The 11799-nt window shown below is 40.2% G+C and overlaps 1 long non-coding RNA gene across 1 annotated transcript; it reads left to right on the plus strand.

Moving 5' to 3' along the window:
• The first annotated feature begins 7626 nt into the window (after positions 1-7626).
• On the plus strand, positions 7627-11263 carry LOC119774885. The gene is made up of 3 exons (XR_005279592.1): positions 7627-7755; positions 7932-7984; positions 11006-11263. It is a non-coding gene; the product is annotated as an uncharacterized LOC119774885 (long non-coding RNA).
• The last annotated feature ends 536 nt before the right edge of the window (positions 11264-11799 follow it).

Genomic DNA, 11799 nt, shown 5'->3' on the forward strand with positions numbered 1-11799 from the left:
AAACGCTCAAAATGGCCAGAAAAAGAGAACTTTCATCTTAGACTCGACAGTCTATTCTTGTTCTTAGAAATGAAGGCTATTCCATGCGAGAAATTGCCAAGAAATTGAAGATTTTCTACAAGGGTGTGTACTACTCCCTTCAGAGGACAGCACAAACAGGCTCTAACAAGAGTAGAAAAAGAAGTAGGCCACGTTGCACAACTGAGCAAGAAGATAAGTACATTAGAGTCTCTAGTTTGAGAAACAGACGCCTCACAGGTCCCCAACTGTCATCTTCATTAAATAGTACCCGCAAAACACCAGTGTCAACATCTACAGTGAAGAGGCTGCTGCGGGATTCTGGGCTTCAGGGCAGAGTGGCAAAGAAAAAGCCATATCAAAGACTAGCCAATAAAAGAAAAAGATTAAAATGGGCAAAAGAACACAGACATTGGACAGAGGAAGACTGAAAAAAAAGTGTTTTGGATGAATGAATCCAAGTTTGAGGTGTTTAGATCACAAAGAAGAACGTTTGTGAGACGCAAAACAAATGAAAAGATGCTGGAAGAACGCCTGACGCCATCTGTTAAGCATGGTGGAGGTAATGTGATGGTCTGGAGTTGCTTTGGTGCTGGTAAGGTGGGAGATTTGTACAGGGTAAAAGGTATTCTGAATAAGGAAGACTCACTCCACTCCATTTTGCAACGCCATGCCATACCCAGTGGACAGCGCTTGATTGGAGCCACTTTCATCCTACAACAGGACAATGACCCTAAACACACCTCCCAATTGTGCAAGAACTATTTAGAGCAGAAGCAGGCAGCTGGTATTCTATCGGTAATGGAGTAGTGAGTGCAGTCACAAAATCTGAACCCCATTGAGCTGTTGTGGGAGCAGCTTGACCTTTTGGTACACAAGAAGTGCCCGTCCAACCAATCCAACTTGTGGAAGCTGCTTCTGTAGTGTGACTTTTCAGGAAAACACAAATTGTTTGGGTGACCCCAAACTTTTGAACGGTAGTGTACGCCAAGCAAAAGTTAAAAAAATTGATTGATAAACTAATCTGATATAGAGGAATAAACAACTATCAAAACAAAAAGCACATGATCACATTAACCACTTATTTGCAGCTTGACTCGGCATTTACTCTCATCTAGTTATATACAGGTAAAATTCACCTTAAAGTGTTTAGAAATATGTTTAACAAATGTTCTGTTTTGATGTTAAATTTGTGGATATTCTGATTTTACCTACTTACCTGATAACAGTTGGTTTCATAAAAATTATAAAAAACATGAAATTGTAACCATGTCACACACCTTTTTTCAGGTAACCATGAGGAGAAAGTCTACACTGTATGTTGTCAACTTTTTGCTGCCTGTCCTCTTCTTCTGGTGTCTGGATGTTGCCTCGATCCTGATGTCAAACGGTGGTGGGGAGAAGATTAGCTTCAAAGTAACCGTACTACTTGCCGTTACAGTGATGCAGCTTATTCTCATTGAAATTCTACCTTTTACCACAAGCAGGATCCCAATATAGGTAAAAAATAAAAAAAATAAAAAGACTATTGCCTCTAGGTAACATACAGTGTACATACTAAAGTATTCCTAGCTCTCAAATTGTGTTTGCTTGTTAGTCTTTTTGTCTGTTTCCTTGTTTACTTACAACATTGAAAAGTGCAACTATTCCCTCACATGAATGTATTTTGGATGATCCAGATTTTTGTCTTCATCCAGACCAAAATTTAATATCCTGTAGTACTTATTGACATTTCCACATGCAATTTTTGGCAAAGAAATGTTCCTATTTGATAGAAAGTTATTCATTTATATTCAAAACATGGCCCTAACTCCAAAGAGCAAATAGTCTATTAAAATATTCCCGGATCCAGATGCTGATCCGGATCATCTCCAAAACGGTATAATTTTTTTGCCAGTCCAAATATGCACCATCTCTGAAAATTACAGCAAAGTCCACCCATAGCTTTTTTTTTTTCTTATTTCAAAAACTGACAGACAAGCTAATGCTGCTGAAAACATAACCTTTTTGGTGGAGGTAGCATAGTAATGTCTAATTGTGTATGTTGTGTATATATCAAGAACCACTTAGAAACATTTCCCCAATCATCTTTGTCAAGTTAAAATATAACTTATTCAAAACCTATTTTGTTAGATTATCTGTATAGCCTGGACGTATGGAGGAATACTTTAATGTTACTATTTTTTTTTAGAAAAATATTAATTTTTTTATCTGAACTTATATAGTATTTGCAGCCTCTAAGGGCTGACAGCTGGCTATTTCAGCTGAGTTTTATGTTTTGTTCAAACAGTGCATGCTTTCTTCCTTCCCTTTAGATACTTCAGTCATAACCCTACATCAGGCTGTATAAGCAACTCAATCTCTCAGACGGTTCTGTTCACTTCATCAGCACTGGATTTGGGCATCATTGAGTCAGAGCCTTGAGCCAGCAATTCACCCTGTTAAGGCTCTAGCCAAATTGGCCTTAAAAAATTAAGCTAGCTCCACTTTCCCTAGTCCAAACCACACCCCACTTAAACCCCATTTCTGATAGAGTAATCCTTCAAATCCAGTTAGGAAAAGGTAAATGTGTGGGGGGTTTTGATGTTTTTTTTTTGTTTGTTTTTTTTCCCACTTCAATCAGTTCAAAAATTCAATATAGATGTTGTTTTTCAACTGAAGAACTATGGGATGATACTCTTTGGGTGCATTGGAACATTGGCTCTGCACTATGCGCCGAGTCCTGTTTCAACCAGTTTATTGAACACAGTACACAGTACTCTAAACTACAGTTTATTTGAGCAGAACCTTGTGACTATGCACAGGAACACTGGTATATATAATGTTCTTATTAGTATGTCATCATCATAGTCAACCAGATCATGGCAACTATTATTCGTTTGTCTTTTAGTAACTAAGAGCATAACAAAAACACAGTAGTTATACAGTACATATATTTACAATTCCCAATTAGCATCCATATGAAGTTTAGATATCATCAAAGTTTGCCTGTGTATATTGTCATTCATCCAGGTCATGACAACCACACAACAGGCTTAAATTGTAAGGAACCAAACTCTCGCAAATTTTTTTTTCTGACTCCAGGAGTCTTTGTCAACTTTGTCGGCTCTCACTAGAACAAACTGTAATTGTCAAGTTTGGGTTGGCGTTTGAGGACCCAAATGCAGGGGCAGGGACGCAGATGTGAGTTCTTGTAGTTTTAATGAGAGGAAACAGTTTAACAAAGGCAGGAGTCCAAAATTCAACTTAATATTTAACACAAACCAGAACCATGGAGACATCAGGGAAAAATAATCACGAGGAGCCAGGGAGAGATGAGGTAGGAAGAAAGCAGCAACGACAGGACCAGCGACAACAAGGAACCAACAAAAAATGAGAGCAGAGGGAGAGGATATATAGCTGACAGAGACAAAGGGAGGGCTAACGAGCTGACAAGGAGCAGTTTGTGAGAGGAGACAACGAGGGAGCCAAGGGGAAAGGAACACTCAGACACACTAGAGGGCAACAGAGGACAACAGAAAAACATGCAAACTAACAAATCTAGAAATTACAACAAAAAAGAATTAAACCAATAAAACTAGGAAACATAGAGCAAAGTAAAGCACAATAGAAACAAGACCATGACAGTAATTGGACTACAGATGTATTCAAGCAGCAGGGAGGTCCATCTTCTTAAGCACATTGCAAGTCGGATGTAAAATTACAAAGATAACTTTTTTCAAAGATGCTGTCATTTTTCTGATAATTCCAAAGAAGTTGCATATTCACATTCATCATGATTCAAAAGGTCTATCACATAGCCCCTGTAAAACAAAAGCCTCCAACAACCAAGGAGAAGGATAGAAGACTATTGAATTTACACATGACTTGGAATGTGCTTTGGAGAATTGACCCTAGATTGAGATAGATTGAGGCATTTCCCATCCTGGCACTCTAAAGGCCAATCTATACTCAGAAACCAGGTTATCTGTGTGTCGCAGTGAACGCAAATGTGCCCTCGCCTCTTCAGCAGACAGTCTGGTGCACCTCTCCAAAATTGTACGCTATGCATATATCCTGTTTGGTACCTTGCTGGCTTGTTTTGTTTGTATGACCGCCATTGTGAAAAAAATGACGCATGAAGATGGACCAGCTAAAAGAGCGAGGTGCGTGAGAACGCTGGAACCCCTTTCCCACTTGGATCTCCGCTCTTTTTCGCCCTCATGTCCCTCCGTTGTCGCACAAACTTGCCCCTTGCATTTTTCCACTTCCTCACCGCCTCGGCCATCTCTAGGCAGCTAGTTCGTGATTGTCCCTTTTGCGTTTGGACGTGGAATAACATAGCGCTGACCACGCTTCAGTATTGAGCATAAATCAAAAATATTTCCGAAAAGCTCACTGCAGCACACTGCTGCGGGAGTTTAAACCAGCCTTTAACTGTGAAAGTACCTGCCGTTTGTCTATGTTGAAATTCTAAGCCACCAGATGTTTGACTAGTTTCTGTCTCCAGCAGTCTATGGGTGAGAGGGAAGGTACACCCTGGACAGGTTGCCAACCTGTCACAAACACACACCTAAGGACAATTCATAATAATAAATGAACTTTATTGATCTCATATTGGAGAAATTTACGTCTGCATTTAACCCATTTCCTAGGGGAGCAGTGGGTTGCCATTTTTTAGTGCCCAAGGAGCAGTGTTTGGGGTTGAGGGTCCTGCTCAGAGACCCAGTGTGGAGGCTGTGGGAGTGGGGCTTGAACTCAAAACCTCAGGATTCTCTATGCCCTAACCACTAGGCTGCCACTCCCAGTAAGAGATGCCAATTACCGTATTTTCACGAACATAAGGCGCACCGTACTAAAAGGCACAGTCTCAGTTATGTGTGCCATTTCTGTATTTAACACACACATAAGGCGCACCGGACTATAGGGCGCGTTTTTTATATACAGGTACATGTCCTCTACTACCTTTAAATACCTCTACTGCATATTTAAAAATACAGCGGGGGCAAAACTGAGTATGACTGTGCTTTATTCATATATTTATTACAAAGTATTAATCAAACCTGGGAGCTGGCCGTGAGACAGACACATCGCAGATGACAGAGCGCTGTGATCACTCCTAAATTAACTTAAAATCCTGAAACCTGCTGACGGAATATGTTCGCTTTTATTGCCGGTATCCTGGTGCCTGCAGTTTAAATTATTTAGATGAAAAACACCTGCCAGCCGCCGTTGTGAGGCTGCTGTTGAAGGGATTTCTACTGTCGGTGTACCGCTGGTATGTGGGGGTCTGAGCGCCTCCGACAGAAATAGATAATCTGGATGAACTGACTGCAATTATTACGTTTTCAGGTGGACTTTCTCACTTAAAAACATATTAAAACTACTTTATTCCCACTGATCACATCAAATATAGCTGCAAGATTTAGATTATTTAGATGAAAAAACACCTGCCAGCCGCCGCGGTGAAACCGGAGGAGACCCGGCCCAGAGGCTGCTGTTGAATTAAGTTTTCAGGTAGAAAAATAGAGCGGGAGCAAAACTGAGTATGATTGTGCTTTATTCATGTATTTATTACAAAGTATTAATCAAACCCATCAAAGTCATCATCCTCTGTTTCTGAATTAAACAGCTGCACTAAATCAGAAATGCCAATTTCCCCTTCTTCGCTGTCAGAGTCACTTTCCGTGCCGGGCGGCTCCTCAGAAATAATGTCGGCTTTTGCAAAAGCTTGAACAACAGAGCCAGCAGACACGTTAGTCCAAGCATCTACAATCCATCCGCTAACGGTGGCGTAACTTGCCCGGCGCTGCCTTCCACTTATCGTGAAACTGTGGTCTCCGTCTGTCATCCATCGCTCCCACGCCGCTCGCAGCCTTACTTTGAACGGCCGGTTCACACCGATGTCGAGCGGTTGAAGTTCCTTTGTCAGACCCCCCGGGATAACGGCGAGCACAGCGTTCATTTGATTCACCTTTTTTTTCACATCGGCTGTGAGATTGGCACGCAGTCACAGATTAACAGCGATGGTGATGCGTGGAAAAAACCACCTGGTCTCCTCACATACACCTGCCTCAGCCACGCTTTCATCATCTCCTCATCCATCCAGCCTTTTCCATTTGCGTTAATATCATATGTCATCAGAGCGCTGTGTCTGTCTCGCTGTCAGCTCCCAGATCAGCTTCTCCGATTGGTTGATGCGGCGCGTCCAGCAGCAAAACTTCAATTTTTCCACCTCGAGCAGCAGCAGCGCGTTGGCAGATGCTAACGCTCCCGACGCGCTGCTTCAGCTGCTCAAAACGCGCTGCGGGACCTTTTGCTGCGCCTATACGGCGTCAACCATTGACTTTGCATGTAAACATGCTGCTTCTGCTGCACCTGCTGGGTCCGGTTCACACCGATGTCGAGCGGTTGAATAACAGCGAGCACAGCTTAATTTGTTTCACCATGTTTTTCACATCAGCTGTGAGATGGGCACGCATGGAGTCACAGATTAACATCGATGGTGATGAGTGGGAAAAAAAACACCTGGTCTCCTTACATTCAGCCACTCTTTCATCATCTCCTCAATGAGGTGGTCTCAAAAGTCGCAGTTACAACACACATAGGGCGCACCGCACCAAAGGGCGCACCGCAGATTTTGAGGGGGGAAAAAAGGCGTTTAAGTGCGCCTTATAGTCGTGAAAATACGGTAACCTAACCGTCATACCTTTGGACTGTAGGTGGAGTACAGTCCAGAGTACCTGTAGAGAACGAAGGAATATATGGGGAGGACATGCAAAGTCCATTTAGAAAGCCCCCGTGCCAAGATTCGAAACCAGAACCTTCTTGCTGCCATGCAACAGTGTAACACACTGCGGTACCATGCAGCACTGTGGCAATACTGATTGATGGAAACATCAAGAACAAGAACATGAGAATGTTGAAATATACCAAGTGCTCAACTAGAAAAAACTAGCTTTGAAAAACATCAGCAATTTCAGTCCAGAAGTCCTGTTAACAGATGAGATATTTTGAAGACCCAGGTGTCTGGCAGAGGACCAGAGCTTGAGATGAAGAACCACCTACTGTACCACAGCCATATGTCACATAATAAACTTCTTCATTTACAGTCCTCAAGGTCAGATTTCTGGCAGCTTTTAACCTTATCCACGCATTTCTTCATCCATGCATCATTTCTGTCACAAGCAAAATGTGATGGATGAGAAGCAAAATCTATCAGTCTATGAAAACTAGATGAGTCATACAGAAATATAGACATGGGGTAAGTAAAGCAGATCTAGTACATTTTAAAATTAGGAAGTGATCTGTGGATGGGTCCTGCATTCATCAGTTGAGGACTGGTGCACAGAAGCTTTTTGTGCTGGATGACTTTGCGGATACATGAAGTATGTGTGAAGCTGTCTTTAGATGTGTCTCTCCTTCAACATCTGAATCAAATGACTGCGTAACAGCCTCAGGATGCAGTCAACTTCTTCACAGTCTGCTAATGCAATCATTAACTGACTCACGTGTTTAAACAAGAGACACGACTACAAGGTGCAGCACAATTGCTATCAATTGTAGCACCGTGTAGAAATGAGTAATTTTACTATAGACCATATTTATTAACAATGTGTGAACTACTCTTTTTAGTGATTTACTGCATCGGGATATTTTCAATGATGCTGCTAAGCCTCTTGGAGACAATTTGGGTGAATTATCTGATGGAGAAAGACTCACACGATGATGGCCAGATAGAGAGTGACAACAAACTGAGTAAGAACAAATTATAATTAAAAAAAAAACTCAAGCACATCTCATGCTGTCTAATCTTATTTTAGTTTATCATAGCTTGTTTGGAAATAATTTTTCTTACCAATTGCATGTATATCTAATGTTGATCCATAAAACTGTGTCATTCACTCAAGTCTCACACTTTCTTTTAAAAATAGTAAAGGCCTCTTCCATTGAGATGATGGATCAAACAACATCTATGTACCAAAGGGTGAGTGCAATCTTTTTAGGGTTTTTGGTTAAAAAGCCTTTGAGGATTTTGATAACAGTATGATGTAACTGCTCTAACAAAAATGAGAAAAAGCATTTTTGAAAAATAAAGGTATAAGTAGTTTAGAATAAGCTACTCTGAGGGAACCAGCTCTTGGCTTGTGACCTTTCCTCTTCAGTGTCTCATGTATAAAGCCTGCTTACACACAAAAAGCTGTAGCCCAAGTTTAATGCAAAACTCTGGATGGATAAAAATGAACAATGTATGATAGTTTGGAACAATCCAATAAAAAATTTTGACCTGCTGAATTTGTGGCAGCCATGCAAGCATTTTTAAAGACAGTAACACACTTAGAAGTGCCAAGACTTACGCAAGTACACCGAAATATGACTCTTGGATTATTTCAACTCAAGGAGCGAAGAAACCACTTTTTTATTTAAATTTGAATTATATGAAGCTTCAATCAATACTGTACCACATCCAACAATTGATGGAAACAACCCTAGGTTTAAACTATAGATATTCCTCTGTTTTGGACATGTAAATGCTCATTGCTCTGTACACCAAGGAGCATTAAGTCTTATCTATATTCTCAAACAGGCACTTTAATTCTAACTGGAAAATAATAATAATGGGATATCAACTGATTATTTCCAATAAGTCAGTTTTTATGTTTTTTTGATAGAGGCAGAAGAAGCAATATTGTTACAATAACCAGTAAATCTACTATAACAAATCTGAAATCAGTGTGATATATGCAGGTGGAACCCCTGACCTGACATGACATATAATTACAAAAAAGGTTTATAACACTGCTTAAATTTGACCTTTATTATATAAATGTTTCTAACTATCATATTTCTATCCCTTACAATTAACAGTGAGTTACATAATTTTTTATTCAACAAGGTGTGATGACTTCCCATAGATTGCTGTGCTGTGATGACGCTTTCAAAATGGAAGAATTAGGAAGAAAAAAATGCTTTCAGCAATCAAAGATTTCATGGCCTGTTATAAGGATTACAGTTACTACAGTGCTGCTCTCACATCAATTTGTTTAAGTGGGTCCAGTGGACCCACTTAAACAAAGATATCAATTGATGAGATCGATCCACCATTTATCACAAATGTTTAACAGGATGAGGTCAGCACATGCAACTCTTCTGTAGGAAAAAAGAAGGGGGGAGGTAGATGAGCACATAATTGAGCACAAAAGAAACACAATTAAAAGGTATAGTGGAGGATGTTATTTTTCCGGGTGGACTATCAAAATGAGTGGTCCTCCTAATTGTCAATCATTCTGGTCATGTGTTTACATAAGGCCAGCCTACGTGCTCGTCCCCATTTTCATTTACCGGTGGTAAGTCTGATATAATGGAAAAATTACAAATCTTCTTTTGGAAAGTAAGCTTGTATGAGTGATGCAAACAGCAACTTTTAAACAGAGCGTGCACGAGGAGAAATGGGCATGTGCATGTTCTTGCACACATTTAATAGGCATACTCTGTCGGGACCAGGTACAGGGTTGTGCATTTATTTTAGAAATGTACACGTCTTTTCAAAAATTCATGAAAATCCTCCACTATACCTTTAACTGTAAATAAAAAACAACTAATAATCAAATTTGATATTTTATAAAACATCTTTAGATTTGAATTTTTTTTATTGCTTTGCGGACTGCTATTGAATAAATTATATTATAGTTAAAAGTTAGCAAACTAAATGTTTTATTTTGTGTAAGTCTAAAATATCACCTTTTATTTCAGGTAATAATCCCTAAGGCTACGTTCACACTGCAGGCCTTGTTTCACAATTCTGATTCTTTTGTGAAATCCGACTTTTTTTTTTGTGTTGCTGTTCACATTTCCAAATATATGCGACTTGTATGTGATCTACTGTGTGAACTGTAGTCATACAACACAAGTGTCCCGCATGGACAGTAGAGGACGCAATGACATCACAGTCCAGCATGCTTTTTGTTTATGGAAGTACACATGGATGGTAGTGCCAGCGTGCATTTAGCGATCTTTCCCAACCATAAAAACACAATCTTTTCAAGATGGTTAAACATAAATACTGCTCTTCGCATCATCATCTGCCATGGTTGCTGTTTTTCTTGCTGCTTCTTCATAGCAAGACCCAGAATAGTAACCTTTGTCCGGCATCAATGACATTCAGGTCGGAAGAATGCGACCTGGCCGTTCAGACACAGGTCGCATTTGAAAAGATCAGATTTGTATCGGATTCAGGACCACATAGCCAAGTGGTCTGGGTCGCATCGGAAAAAATCAGATCGGTTTTGTACAGGCTGCCATGAAAATATCAGATACAGGTCGCATATGGGCCAAAAAAAAAAGGAATTGGGTCACTTCAGGCTACAGTGTTAACGTAGCCTTAGTGTCTCACTGGTTATGAATTTCCCCACGTTACTGGTCCTTAGGTGGCCAGGTAGCATAACAACCTATTAGTTATCAGCTGGCAGAATCACTCATGCTAGTACTGGTGGTAACATTATCCACTTACTCCATCACCTAAGCAGAAGATACAAAGAATTTATGCTATTATGGTGCCATGTTATTATATGAGGTTGTTCAGTTTCATCACTTTGGTTTAATTAAAACACCAAATCTCAAACTCATTAAGCTCTTGATGCCGTGTTTAATGTTCCTTGATATAAACACAGCTGAACTGACTCATCTCAGTGCAGTGAAGTGAGTCCAAAAGTAGTTTGACATGAAAAATTGTAAAACATTTGTTTGGCTGTCGAACATTGTCCATTTCTGAACACATTAACACAACATTGATTGGGTGGTACGTTTTTTGTATATGTAGAGTTTGTTCATGAGGCCACTGTACCTGATCAAAAGGGTATACTGAAATGTTTCTATCATAAATTGGATTTTAATTCAAATGTTTTCGAATTGCATAAGAGGAAATCCAGAAAATACTTTCAAACAATTGAGAAGAACCCTGTCATTTCCCATCAGCTGGTTTGTAACATATGACTCCTAACTCTTGCAGGGTGGAAGCAGCCAACTGACTGGGCTCCTGGAAAAAATCTCAATTGAGCTTAGAGAGATAAAAAAACAACTTTACATGGCAAAAAAACAAAACAGAAGGGTGGTTACTGGACCAGAGTTGCCAAAAAAATAGACAAGATCTTTTCTACTGTATATATCTTAGGAGTCCTTCTGTTTTTAATTATCATCTTCTCAGAGTGGCAGTCACAATTAAAGAGACACTAAATATTTTCTGCTTGTTTTAAAGAAACCGAGGAAGAAATATTGTATCCACGTGCAGCTTGTGGTTCACTTTGACTAAACCTGATTAAGCCTTATATATGGTCCATCCTTATACACTATATTGCCAAAAGTATTTGCTCACCTGCCTTGACTCACATATGAGCTTAAGTGACATCCCGTTCCTAATCCATAGGGTTCAATATGACATCGGTCCACCCTTTGCAGCTAGAACAGCTTCAACTCTTCTGGGAAGGCTGTCCACAAGGTTTAGGAGTGTGTTTATGGGAATTTTTGACCATTCTTCCAGAAGCGCATTTGTGAGGTCGCACACTGATGTTGGACGAGAAGGCCTGGCTCTCAGTCTCCGCTCTAATTCATCCCAAAGGTGTTCTATCGGGTTGAGGTCAGGACTCTGTGCAGGCCAGTCAAGTTCATCCACACCAGACTCTGTCATCCATGTCTTTATGGACCTTGCTTTGTGCACTGGTGCACAGTCATGTTGGAAGAGGAAGGGGCCAGCTCCAAACTGTTCCCACAAAGTTGGGAGCATGGAATTGTCCAAAATGTCTTGGT

Source organism: Cyprinodon tularosa, unplaced genomic scaffold (assembly GCF_016077235.1).
Source record: "Cyprinodon tularosa strain WSP-4 unplaced genomic scaffold, ASM1607723v1 ctg84, whole genome shotgun sequence".
NCBI lineage: Eukaryota > Metazoa > Chordata > Actinopteri > Cyprinodontiformes > Cyprinodontidae > Cyprinodon > Cyprinodon tularosa.